This window comes from Canis lupus, chromosome 23 (genome assembly GCF_003254725.2).
Source record: "Canis lupus dingo isolate Sandy chromosome 23, ASM325472v2, whole genome shotgun sequence".
Classification (NCBI taxonomy): Eukaryota; Metazoa; Chordata; class Mammalia; order Carnivora; family Canidae; genus Canis; species Canis lupus.
Window position 1 is genome coordinate 13,298,162 of NC_064265.1, and position 12,037 is coordinate 13,310,198.

General features: G+C 39.9%; 1 long non-coding RNA gene across 1 annotated transcript in view; it reads left to right on the top strand.

Moving 5' to 3' along the window:
- Positions 1 to 8,141, top strand: part of LOC125753449 (uncharacterized) — a 65,363-nt gene extending 57,222 nt beyond the window's left edge. The window contains exons 4-6 of the long non-coding RNA XR_007405330.1: positions 3,546 to 3,751; positions 6,034 to 6,198; positions 6,473 to 8,141. This is a non-coding gene — a long non-coding RNA (uncharacterized LOC125753449). The remainder of the gene's footprint in view (positions 1 to 3,545; positions 3,752 to 6,033; positions 6,199 to 6,472) is intronic.
- The last annotated feature ends 3,896 nt before the right edge of the window (positions 8,142 to 12,037 follow it).

Here is a 12,037-nt window from a genome sequence, read left to right on the forward strand (position 1 = left end):
GGAGGTCAGGAAAGGAAGGCAACAGGTCATCCAATGGATTTGTGAGAATATTCTTTGGAAGAAATGACTGAACCCAACAAATTGCAGAAGGCTGGAAACTGACTTACATGTTGAAAACTCATTGTATTTTACTTGATCCAACAGATTCATAATTGAGAAATCAATTTTAAAAATGCGTTATAAAAAATGCATCATGAATATTTGGAGGAAATAAAGTATAATGATTCATTTAATGACTATTAGCCCTAGAGAGAACACTGTAATCATCCCTGTATCGTATGGATAGTGGAAATACATAATTTTCGTTCAAGTCACATTACAAATAAGGCAAAATTCAGCTTCCTCAGGACAAAAAAAAAAAAAAAATCAGAATACACAATGGTACTGTCAGAATAGTTGGTTTTTTATTTCCAAACAGAAAAAAAAATAAAGAATCCCATTGCTTTGCTATAATTTTCTCAAGAGATTTCTCCCTGAGAGGAATAAGGCATAATTCATAGACTTTTATTCCCACCCAACAAATATTTCACAATGTGTGAAATTACCCAGGAGTTCATTTCCAGATTGTACAATCCCCAAACTTGAGGCTATAGTTACATTTATTTCAAAGGCCAGAAACAATCTCCTCTGAAGTCTTTCTGCCTGTTAACACACAGCACAGAGCCCCAGGAATGATGCACCCCACGTGGCCTCTTTTTCCCTAACAAAAGAATCTCTGGGAGCTGAGTGAGTGCTTTCTATAACCAGAGCTCCTGAGTCTTTCTCTTCTTGGATGAATAAGAAACGTGTCTCAGTACAGGTGGTTTTGATTAATAAAATGCCTTCAAGGTTTGTAAGGAGAACTTGGGTTAATTGGCTTTGGCAGAAGGGATGGGACAAGCAACACCTATTATAGGTAAAAGAAAAGGCAGCCAGAACCAGAGGTCCTTGTCAAACCAACACTACACTTGATTGTAGGACCATACACTTTGGGCATGGAGTTTGGGTTGCTGTTGGCCTTTTTTTGATCTATTTCAACCTCTTTTTTTGCATGGCTAATGAGGAAGACACCACATGTAGTACAAATAACCCCCAGAAGAAACAGGCATCCTAATTATGAGAATTATATCAAAGAACATTTTTATCTGTAATGACTGAACATCTTCAGAAGACAAATTATTAATCCTCATGCAATTGTTCTACTTGTAATCAATTTCCTTAGAGTCTTCCATATCCAGCCTTGTCAGTTGGATCAAACTACTTGCATCTGGTTGCCAATTGGATTATAGCTGGTTAAACTAGGTTGTGGCTCATTTATTTTTATTTTTATTTATTTATTTTTAAAGATTTTATTTATTCTTGAGAGACACACAGAGAGAGGCAGAGACATAGGCAGAGGGAGAAGCAGGCTCCCTGTGGGGATCCCGATGTGGGACTCCATTCCAGGACTCTGGGATCACACCCTAAGCCAAAAGCAGATGCTCAGCCCCTGAGTCACCCAAGTGCTGAGGTTGTTGCTTGCTTATGAGAAACTTGGGATCAAATACTATCGTTCTGACTGAAGCATGAAAAGCATTATAGAAGAGCAATGTACATTTTATCTTTAAATCTAAGAGTGCTATCGACTGTTGGTAACACTTGCTGTTATTTTGCTTTTTGCACTGATCTTAGAGGAAAGTTTTCAAATACATTTGTCAAACGATTGACAAGAATATCCTCCTTCTTGTTCCATTTATAAAGCTACAGTTTCCTATCTCATTATCTTTTAAAGACTATCAAAAAAAAAAAAAGTGGTGCTCTATTCTTGACTGTGGGAAGGTCTAGTTACCATGGTCTTGACAGGAGTCTGTGACCACCTATTCTATAGAATCCAAAGTAGCTCACTTCTGTAATACTAGTAAACTAGTATCGAGTAAACAAGTAAACTTTAGATTTTTCCATTTAGATCTTTTTGGATGGGAAAGAGTCCTCAACTTGTTTCCCCATTTATTTGTCTCATTGTCTGCCTAATGGAATCAGGTGGGTGGTTTGCTGCTGAGCTTTGATGACTGTGATGTGCAGTGCCTGGTGGGAGCTTCTTGGATGAAAAAAGTGGGGAGCTGACAACAGTGAGAATCTCCGTGGGCAGCAAATCTGAGCTGCCATGTGTTCTAATTAATATTCCACAAATCTTTTAGGTCTCAGCTTCCAAGCCACTTCCTCAAGGAAGCCTTTTCTGACTCGCCCAAAGTAAATGTCTCTCTTCTGTATTCCACAGTTCTATATACCTCTCCTCATCCAATTTCCAAATATTTGTCTATCTTTCCCCATATACCATACGCTCCATGAAAGATGGGAATTGTGTCTGTATCTCTACTACTTACCTTTCAATTGTGTGTAGACCGGACACGTGCCATTTATTTTTTATTTTTTATTTTTTATTTTTTTTTTTAGTGTAGCACTTGTATCTTAGAAGGTGTCAATTTTTGCCCTGGACTTTAAGCATGGCATTAAGAAAATTTTCCACATCATCCCTTGGCTTTTTCATCAAGGTTCTTCCCGTTTCCTTTTAATAAGCTCAAGCTTATGAAAATGTAAATTTTCTCACATTTTATGGGAGGGCTTTATCAAAGACTGCATGGAATCTTGCTCATTTGGCCAGGTTGTCTGTATAAACATCCGCTCAGAGGTGGACATGAGACAATCACTTCATTGCCTTGTAGGTAAGTACATTCTGCAACTAAAGTCATTTTTCAGCCCACGGATTCTTGGTAAATACTTGCTGAGTTTAGAAATCTGTGGTAGAGGAAGTGGTAATGTGGGTTAAAAGGCTTACATTTGGGAAAGCACATTTGACCTCCCACATTCGGATCTTGACAAAAGGGCCTCAGACCCATAATAACAGTATTTCTATTTTTAATCATGTTTTCCCATGGAGTTAACATTTAGTGGTTTATAGTGGAATAATTTTGGGGAACTTGAATTTACGCATCTCTTTGGGGCTGAAAGTAAACTAATGAAAATAAACTGCAATGCACATGGTCCACAGGTATAGTTAATTGCTATAAAAGACTCAGGATTCCTGGGGTGCCTGGGTGGGTCAGTAGGTTAAGTGTTGGACTCTTGATTTTGGCTCAGGTCATGATCTCAGGGTTGCAAGATCGAGCCCTGTGTTGGGCTCTGCGCTGGATGTGGTACCTGTTTAAGATTCTGTCTCTCTCTCTTCCTCTGCCCCTACCCATTCCCCTAAATAAAAATAAAGTAAAAATAAATAAATAAAAGACAAAGGATTTCTTCACCTTCATCTTCCTTGGTGAAGGAATCATCTTCCAGGATTTCTCACCAGCACATTGGGGATTAAGTGCTTTCCTCTCTGGGAACTAGAGGATTCCCTTCCCTGCCTGCAAGGCATTTGTGTATTTACAGTCCTCTGGCTCCTGCCCCGGATCTTTATGAATCACATGGCTGCTTTCTCCCATCTGTATTTTATAAATTCTACTGGCGCATTTTTGGAGAGAAAAGGTACGAGTTAGCATGGGTGGGAAGTAATTATAGTTTTCAGTTCCCAATCTTTATCTCCTTCTAAGGGATTGAAGAAAGAACTAAGACCTTTCTGATGGTTAAGATTGTAAACCTGTGGGTGCTCTTGGAAGCTGTGGAGAAAGAGAGGCTATACAAATGGAAATGAATCCCCCTCCCACCCTCATATGTAATGCCTGGAAGACAACTGGAGAAGACAATTTTAGGAGCTTAAAGGACATTTGTTCATCATTTGCATTTCCCAGGATTTCAGGTAAGCTAAGTGGATTTCATTTCAGACACTATGTAATGAAATGCAGAGCTAATTTTAGGAGTTATTATTCATCAATCAATTAAGTCAGGAAGTTATTTAGTACCCCTCAAACCCCCCAGACCCCCCCAAAGCAAACCAATTTTCTAGGCTTCCTGTATCAGTAACTCTGCCATGATGAGCAGGCAGGGGACCTTGACCTTGGAACGTAGGTCATAATACACAGTGTGAGCATCCATCTGCCCTGTGAGGAAAACATGTGGCCAGGGCCGTTGCAGCAAGGAACAAGGAAATACACCTGACTCTGGGCTGCCCATTTCTTCCTGTGCTATTATTTGGCTTTATAGTTGGAAACTATCAATTTCTTGCAGATATGTAGTACCCATCCTGCTGGAGGATTATATACCCCTGTTGCATTGAACTCAGGTGTGGCCACGAAACTTGCATTGTCCAAAGAAATGAAGATGATGTTCGAGACTTCCAAGCAGAAGACCTAAGGGCTACTCTGTGGTTCTACCATAGTTCTTTCCTACTGCTGCATACTGGCCAGGTCACAGGTAGAGGCTGATCCATCAGCCTGAGCCCCAGGATGAAGCTGACCTGGAGAAGCACCACTGTTGATCTGGGAGACATGTAGCATGAACAAGAAGTAACCCTCTGGATCTTGGAGTCATTTGTTACCGCAACACAACAGTCTATCCTGAGCAATACAATAGTAAAAACCTTTGAAGTCTAGTCTGTGGAAATAATTTTTGCCTCTCTCCATCTTTGTCTGATCTCTTCTCTCTTTTTTTTTTTTTAAGATTTAATTTATTTATTCATGAGAGATACAGAGAGAGAGAGGCAGAGACACAGGCAGAGGGAGAAGCAGGCTCCCCATGGGGGGCCTGATGTGGGACTTGATCCCAGGACCCCGGGATCACACCCTAGGCCAAAGGCAGATACTCAACCACTGAGCCATCCAGATGCCCTTGTCTGATCACTTCTTATAGAAAGCAACCTTTATTACCATACCAGGGATGCTTTTCCAGGTCTGAGTGCAGGCTTATGGAAAAGCTATGAAGTTGCTTACTGAAAAATGAGATCTCTACATAGTAATATGTAGCTCCAATTAGCTTCTGGAAAAGAGTTGGACAGAGAGCGGTTGCTCCCTGAAGGCCAAGATCATGTTGGTCTTTGTCATTGCTAAATCTCTGGTGCTTAGTCAAGTATCTGGCCTCTGGAATTGCCTTCCGTACATTGGACAATGAATTCAGATCAGATAATGAATGAAATTGGATGTCGCTATTCTTATAGGTGACGTGCAGCATTTGTGATGAAAAGAAAATTTATGTTTGAAAAGCAAGTAAAATCAAATAAGGAACTGAAAGGCCAACATGGGTCTAATGGAGTCTGCTCGGGCCATATCAGGTATCACCACCCCACAAGTCACTCAGGCCTATGCCAAAAGCAATGAGTAAAGTGGGCTGGGCCACATCAAAAAATAAGCTTCCTCCCCCTTTGCTTGAAACGTATGATTTTCTTAGTCTATCATTAATTCCTCCCACTTTTTGATATGGACATTTGTGAGAAATATTTTTCTTTCTAACTTGACTACAGGAAACACAAAAGGTCAATTATGATGACAGTCAGTCCCTCATGGTCAGCTTTGGTTTCTAGGGGATAAAAGAAATGGTAATTTGAAAAGCCCATGTCCTAGAGATAGGAGTCAGATGTGTCTCAGCTCCCTCTGGGTGCTATCATGTCGGAACACAGGCCTGGTTTTCCCAGAGCATCTTAACGTTTAGGAGCAGCTGACAATCTGGATTTTGGTTTTGAATTTCCCGATCTTTAAATGTTGGCAACTAAAAATTAATATTAAGTTCAGTGGAGGATAATACCTTTGCAGGGCGGATTTGACCCTAAGTACCAGTAATAACTTCTGACCTTGGTCTATTTTTATAAGGATGGCTTCGGGGATGAAAGCTCTAGACTTTAAGATTATATTTGCATAGGTGTGTGTGATTTTTAGAAAACACCTGGAGGAAGAGCTGATGCCAATTTCCACGGCCCCCAAAACCACAGATTGGTGACTCATCACCTGAGTTGCCACGAGGATAGCAGGAGGTTGCTATATGTCCTGTTGGAATCTCTCCTCGATTCAGGCCAACGCCCTTTGACTTTGAATATTTCTAAGACTAAATCGGAGATTTGGGTACTAAATTATATATTTAGAGTGTCCTTGCCAAAATGAAACATTATATTTTTGTGCAAGTGTGTTTATTTCTTGTTTCTTTTTTTTTCAGATAACGCTAGAGAATTTCCAGTCTCCTCCAAGGGCAGAGATGAAGGCCTGCATGAAGATATAAATAGTTAGGAGTCCCAGGACAAAGGATGTTCTGGAAAAGGAGAGAAAGACCTGTGGGTGAGGAGGCGTCCTTGTTGTTTTCAGCTTTTCTAAGATTGGAAAGGTGTGTACCACAGCAGTGGCTGTTTGAAGATGTCTGTGATCTTTGTGATGGACTCAATTGATGGAATTCAAAGGGGACAATTGTCTTGTTTGCATCTACCCAGTAGCATTAGAACACCTTTCCTGTAGTTTGGAAATTTCCCTCCTTTTAAATCTATCCCTGAAGGTAGAAGGAGGGTCTTGTGTTCCTGACTCTCACCTTCCCAATCCATCTTACAGCTGGTGGCTAGTGACCCAGGCTCGGTGTGATTGATTTCTTTTGTTTGTCTCTCCAGATCTACTTTCTACCCTTCTCTGCCTGCTGTGCCCCCCAGGAGGATGACCGTATGGACATATTACCACGTTCCCCTGCCTCTGGCTTCTGGTTGGGTTTGGCCAATGGGAGGCAACAAGAGGAGACTGGGGAGAGGGAGGAGAGAGCAGTGGAACACGGACTCCTCCAGCTCCATCAGTGCCGGGGAAGTGTTCTAACTGTTGCTACTGTTCCAGGAATAGACAATAGGAATATCAGAGAGTTATGGACATAACTGATGACCTTGCCAACCTGGTGGACAATACCGATGAGAACCGTCCTACTGAAACCAGGTCTGTGAAAATGGTGGACAGAAAGTCAACATCTTGTGGGATGATCATGGTGATTTTATTTCTTTTTGTGGCTACTGTGGTCATTGCAGTGTGGCCTACCAACTAGGGTTAATTAAAGGATCACCAGCCATGAACCTGTGAAGGAGAAAAGTTGAGCACCCTTCTGGTACATGAAAGCTGCTCTCAATAAATTCCCTCAAAGCTCTGAAATGAAAGGAAACAAAACAAAAAACTGTTTACTATCACTACTATCTCTGCAGGCTGTTCCAGGAATAGCTCCTTTTCCCTGGCCCTTCAGATGTAGATGCTGTCATGGTCTGTGCCCACCGCCTACCCCCCCTCCCCCAGCCACTCCGAGGTTAGTCCTTGGCTGTATCACCATCCTTTCCCACATCAAGATAAACTGTCCTCTTAATAAAAACTCTGCAATTATCCTTTGCAATGTGCCATCTCTTTCCTGCCTAGAGCCCCACTGATTCACTCTGCCAATCAAGCATAATTTTGCCAAATCTTGCCAAACTTCGATGCAAAGCTGATGGCAGAAGAGTGTTGGGATGGCGTGACAGATAATTTTACGTGTCAATTTGGCTGAGCCATGGTACCCAGATATTATTCTGGACTTTCTGTGAGGGTTTTTTTTTTTTTTTCTTTTTTGGATGAGATTAACTTTAAATTGGTGGACTTTGAATCAAGCAGATTTTTCTCTCCAGTATGGGCCTCATCCAAACAGTTAAAGGCCTGAATAGAACGAAAGACTAAACTCCCCAAAGCAAGAGGGAATTTTGCCAGCAGTCAGTCCTTGGACCTGAATTGCAACTCTTCCCCGCCAGCTTACCCCATCAGATTTTGGACTTACCAACACTCCACAATCACATGAGCCCATTTCTTAAGCCGATAAGATACACACATATACACATACACACACACATACACATACATGCATTTTCTATCTCTCTGGATACCCCTGACTGATACATCTGGTAAACTCACTTTTTTTCTTTGAGGGTTTGGCTCTGAGAGAGAATTCCTGGTATGGATGCGACAGCGGTTTAAACCGCATAATTATTGGTTGATGGCAACAGTTTCCTAATCAGCCTAATTCTGCAGTGTTTTGGGAACTGTTTCTAGGAGTTCATTCGAGCCTGGTCCTCCAGCCCTCCAAGTCGTTTTGTGTCCTGCTTAATATTCTTTGAATATTGTCCTTTGCTTATTCAAGCAGAGTCTGGCTTCTGTTGCTTACAAGCGTTAACCATGACTGAAGCATCGATTAAGTACAGTTAGAGAAAGGTCAGATTGTAAAAAAGAGAAAGTTCTGTTTTTGTTTGTTGACTTAAAGACTAGTTATAAAATGTAGTTTCATTATATGTTCTCATTCATTTGGGGAATATAAATAATAGTGAAAGGGAAAATAAGGGAAGGGAGAAGAAATGTGTGGGGAATATCAGAAAGGGAGACAGAACGTAAAGACTGCTAACTCTGGGAAACGAACTAGGGGTGGTAGAAGGGGAGAAGGGCGGGGGGTGGGAGTGAATGGGTGACGGGCACTGGGTGTTATTCTGTATGTTAGTAAATTGAACACCAATAAAAAAAATAAATAAAAAAATAAAATAAAATAAAATAAAATGTAGTTTCATGGTATTAAAGCAATACATTTTTCTTGCAATAAACAATAAATATACTGTCATCCAGCTGTACTATTATTTCTTCCTTTAGAGTGTAATGTACTTTTCCAGACTGGCACAAATAATAAACTACTCAAGCATATTGTTATTGTTCCCTCATTTAATTTCACTTCTGAATGTCTCTGTGATCTTGATTCAGCATGAAGAAGCAAATGTGATTGTGTTTGCAAGAGGCTGCCTTCCAAGATGGTGTATGCAATGTTGGTGTAACGTTCCTTTTTCTCCTTGTCTATAGAAACATCAAGTTAAGCTTGCAGTTTCTGTGATGTTTGTAGAAGGATTAATTTCTACAAAACAGATTTTAAAATCTGCCTAAGGAATAGTCCTACTTGCTGGATAACTCAACCAGGGGTTTTTATTTCTGGTGTGCTTTAACTCTTTGGCTTTCATAGGAATGCATGAAAGAGGAAATTGTGAGAAAATGCTGGTTTTCCTGTTGTTATGTGGATTAATAAATCAAGGTTCTATCCCTAAATGGGGCATTTTTGTGCAACTCCCTCAGAGTGTAACTATTTTCTAAAAATATAATTTATTTTTTTAAGAGCAGTTTTAGGTTCACAGCAAAACGAAGTGGAAAGTACAGAGTGTTCCCATATATCCATGTGCCCCACATAGGCACAACCTCCCCCCACTTAACATCCTCCACCAGAGTAGTACATTTGTTGCAATTGATGAACCAACATTGACACATTATTATCACCAAAGACTATGGTTTATATTAGGGTTCACTCTTTCTGTGGGATGTTCTATGAGTTTTGAGAAATGTATAATGACATGTACTCACTATACTATCATACAGAATAATTTCCCTGTCCTAAAAATCCTTTTTTCTGCCTATTCATCCCTCTTTTTCTCCAAACCCCATGGCAACTGCTGATCTTTATACTATCTCCATAGTTCTGTCTTTTCCAAGTATATAACATTCTACTTGGAATCATACAGTATGTAGTCTTCTCAGTTTGGATTCCTTCACTTAGTAATATGCCTTCAAGTTTCCTCCATGTCTTTTCCGCCAAGTCCTCCATAGGTGAGAGCTTATTTCTTTTTAGTGCTGAATTGCATTGCACAGATGTACACAGTTTATCCATTCACCTATTGAAAGATCAATTAAGAACATTTTTTAAAGAAGATGACATAGGGTCCACATTTAATTTTAATAGCTGTGTATATCATGTTAAGGCTAAACAATAGTTAAGAGTTGGACAAGAGCACAAGCAAATTCATGAATTAAAACTTCTGGTGCTTTTTCTCATTTGTACTGCATGACAACATTTATATCTTTGCTGCTCCCTGAGCTACATATTTCTGAATATATTTTGCTTCGATTGTATTAATGAGAACTCTTTTTGCTGCCCATGCATAGCGCTCCAGAGATCACATGAGGATACTACTCCATTTATTCTTCTAGTCAATATCTACTAGGAAAATATAAACCTTTCTATATAGTCCAAACAGAGAGAGTTTTAATGCAGAGAATTGGTTGTAAACATCTTAGAATACCTGGAGAAGCAAGAAGATGGTGTTGTCTAGGAGTCAGGAAGATGCTACACCAAAACTACAGGCTGAAAATACAGAACAAATGCTAGTGTCATATTCAGAGATACCAGAAAATTTAGAATGATCATACCAGAACTTTAAAATAATTATAATAAATATGCTGAGAACACTAATGAAAAAAGTGAATAACATACAAGAACAGATGGATAATTTAAGCACAGATATAGAAGTGCTAAGAAAGCATCAAAACAAAGTGTTAGCAATGAAAAACATGGTAACAGAAATGTAGAATGCCTTTGGGGGCACCTGAGTATCTGACTCTTGATTTCAGCTCAGGTCTTGATTTCATCATGGTCATGAGTACAAGCCCCACATTGGGCTCCACAGGGATGTGGAGTGTACTAAAAAAAAAAAAAAAAAATACCTTTGATGGGTTCATCAGTAGACTGAATGTGCTTGAGGCAAAAAGAAAAATCAGTGAGCTTGAAGCTATGGTAATAGAAACTTCTCAAGTTGGAAAGTAAAGAGAAAGAAGGAAGGAAAAAAATGGAACAGAGTATCCACATACACAAATGGCATAACATAAAAAAAAATGAGAATATTAGGAGGAAAAGAGGGAAAGGAACAGAAGAAATATTTGAAATAACAATGACTGAGAATTTCCCCAAATTAACCGGCTCCAAAACAAAGATTCAAGAAGCTTACAGAACAACATGCAGGATACATGCCAGAAAAATGACATCTCAGCATATTATTGTAGAACTGCAGAAAATCGAAGACAAAGAGAAAATCTTAAAAGAAGCCAGAGGAAGAAACCCACCTTACCTATCCAGAAACAATGATAAGACTTTTCTTCAGAAACAATGCAAGCAAGAAGAAAGTGGAGTGAAACAGTTAAGGTATGGAAACAGGAAAGCCACCTACAACTTTGTATCCAGTGAAATTATCCTTGAAAGTGAATGAGAAATAAAGACTTTTAAGACAAACAAAACTTGAAGGAACTCATTGCCAGTAGACCTGCCTTATAAGAAATGTTAAAAGGAAAGGCATGAAAATGGATATATTTTTTCATTGGAGGACCTAAAAATCACTTTGCAAAGGGTCATGGATACAGGGAGAGATGGAGAACTTTGCTTATTTTTGGCAATCAATATATATACAGAGATACTTTTAGGTATTTTCAAGAAAAGAGAGTTTGTTATAAAATGCTTATTTCTAGATATTGTAGTATAGAACTAGACAGAGATAATCCATTTTTCTATGTCCTCTTAATTGGTATACCTTTCTTTTTCTGTCTCATCTATCCAGACCTCCAGTACTAATTCCTGAGTAAAAGTCTGATGGATCAGTTCCAACATGGACCACTCACCAGACTATAGACTAACACATATTCTGTCAGCACTCACCATTCCAGTAATTGCCAACATTGTGCTACTCTAAGTATCTGCAATTCTCTGCCTCAGGGCTTTCTTTTGATCCAAACTTGGGAGGCAGTCTGGCAGTTCTGAGGAATTGTCCTAAATCAGGGGCAATTGGGAATTGGTGGACATGGCAGATTGTTTACATCGATGGTACTAATTTTTTGATCCTCTCTGAATCCATGCCCCTTATACTATGACTTTGTAGTTTCTCTCACTAGAGGGAGGGCATAAATTTCCCCATCACTTGAGTATATGTGCTGCCGAAGTGAGCACTTCCGCATCACTTGAAACTGGGCTTCATGTTTTATCAGTCTATACAATGTTAGCAGACTTGATACAGAGGTTAGAGAAAGCCTTTGGTGCATTTCTGCTTTCTCCCCTATTCCTCTATGATTGCCATGAGAGCATGGCCAGGCTAGCCTGTCAGAGGATGAGACATATGGAACAGCCAAGGCCTTTGTAGAACAGCTGATAGTCAGATGACCCTCAGGCACGTAAGAGAAAGCCTAACTGAGATCAGCAGAGCCAACTAGCCAATCCACAGCTGGGCTGCAGATGCATGAGTGAGCTTAGCTGAGATCAGAAGAACCTGCCCAGCTGACCTGCAGATGCATGAGCAGAATAAATGGTTATATTTTAAGCTACTAAGCTCTCC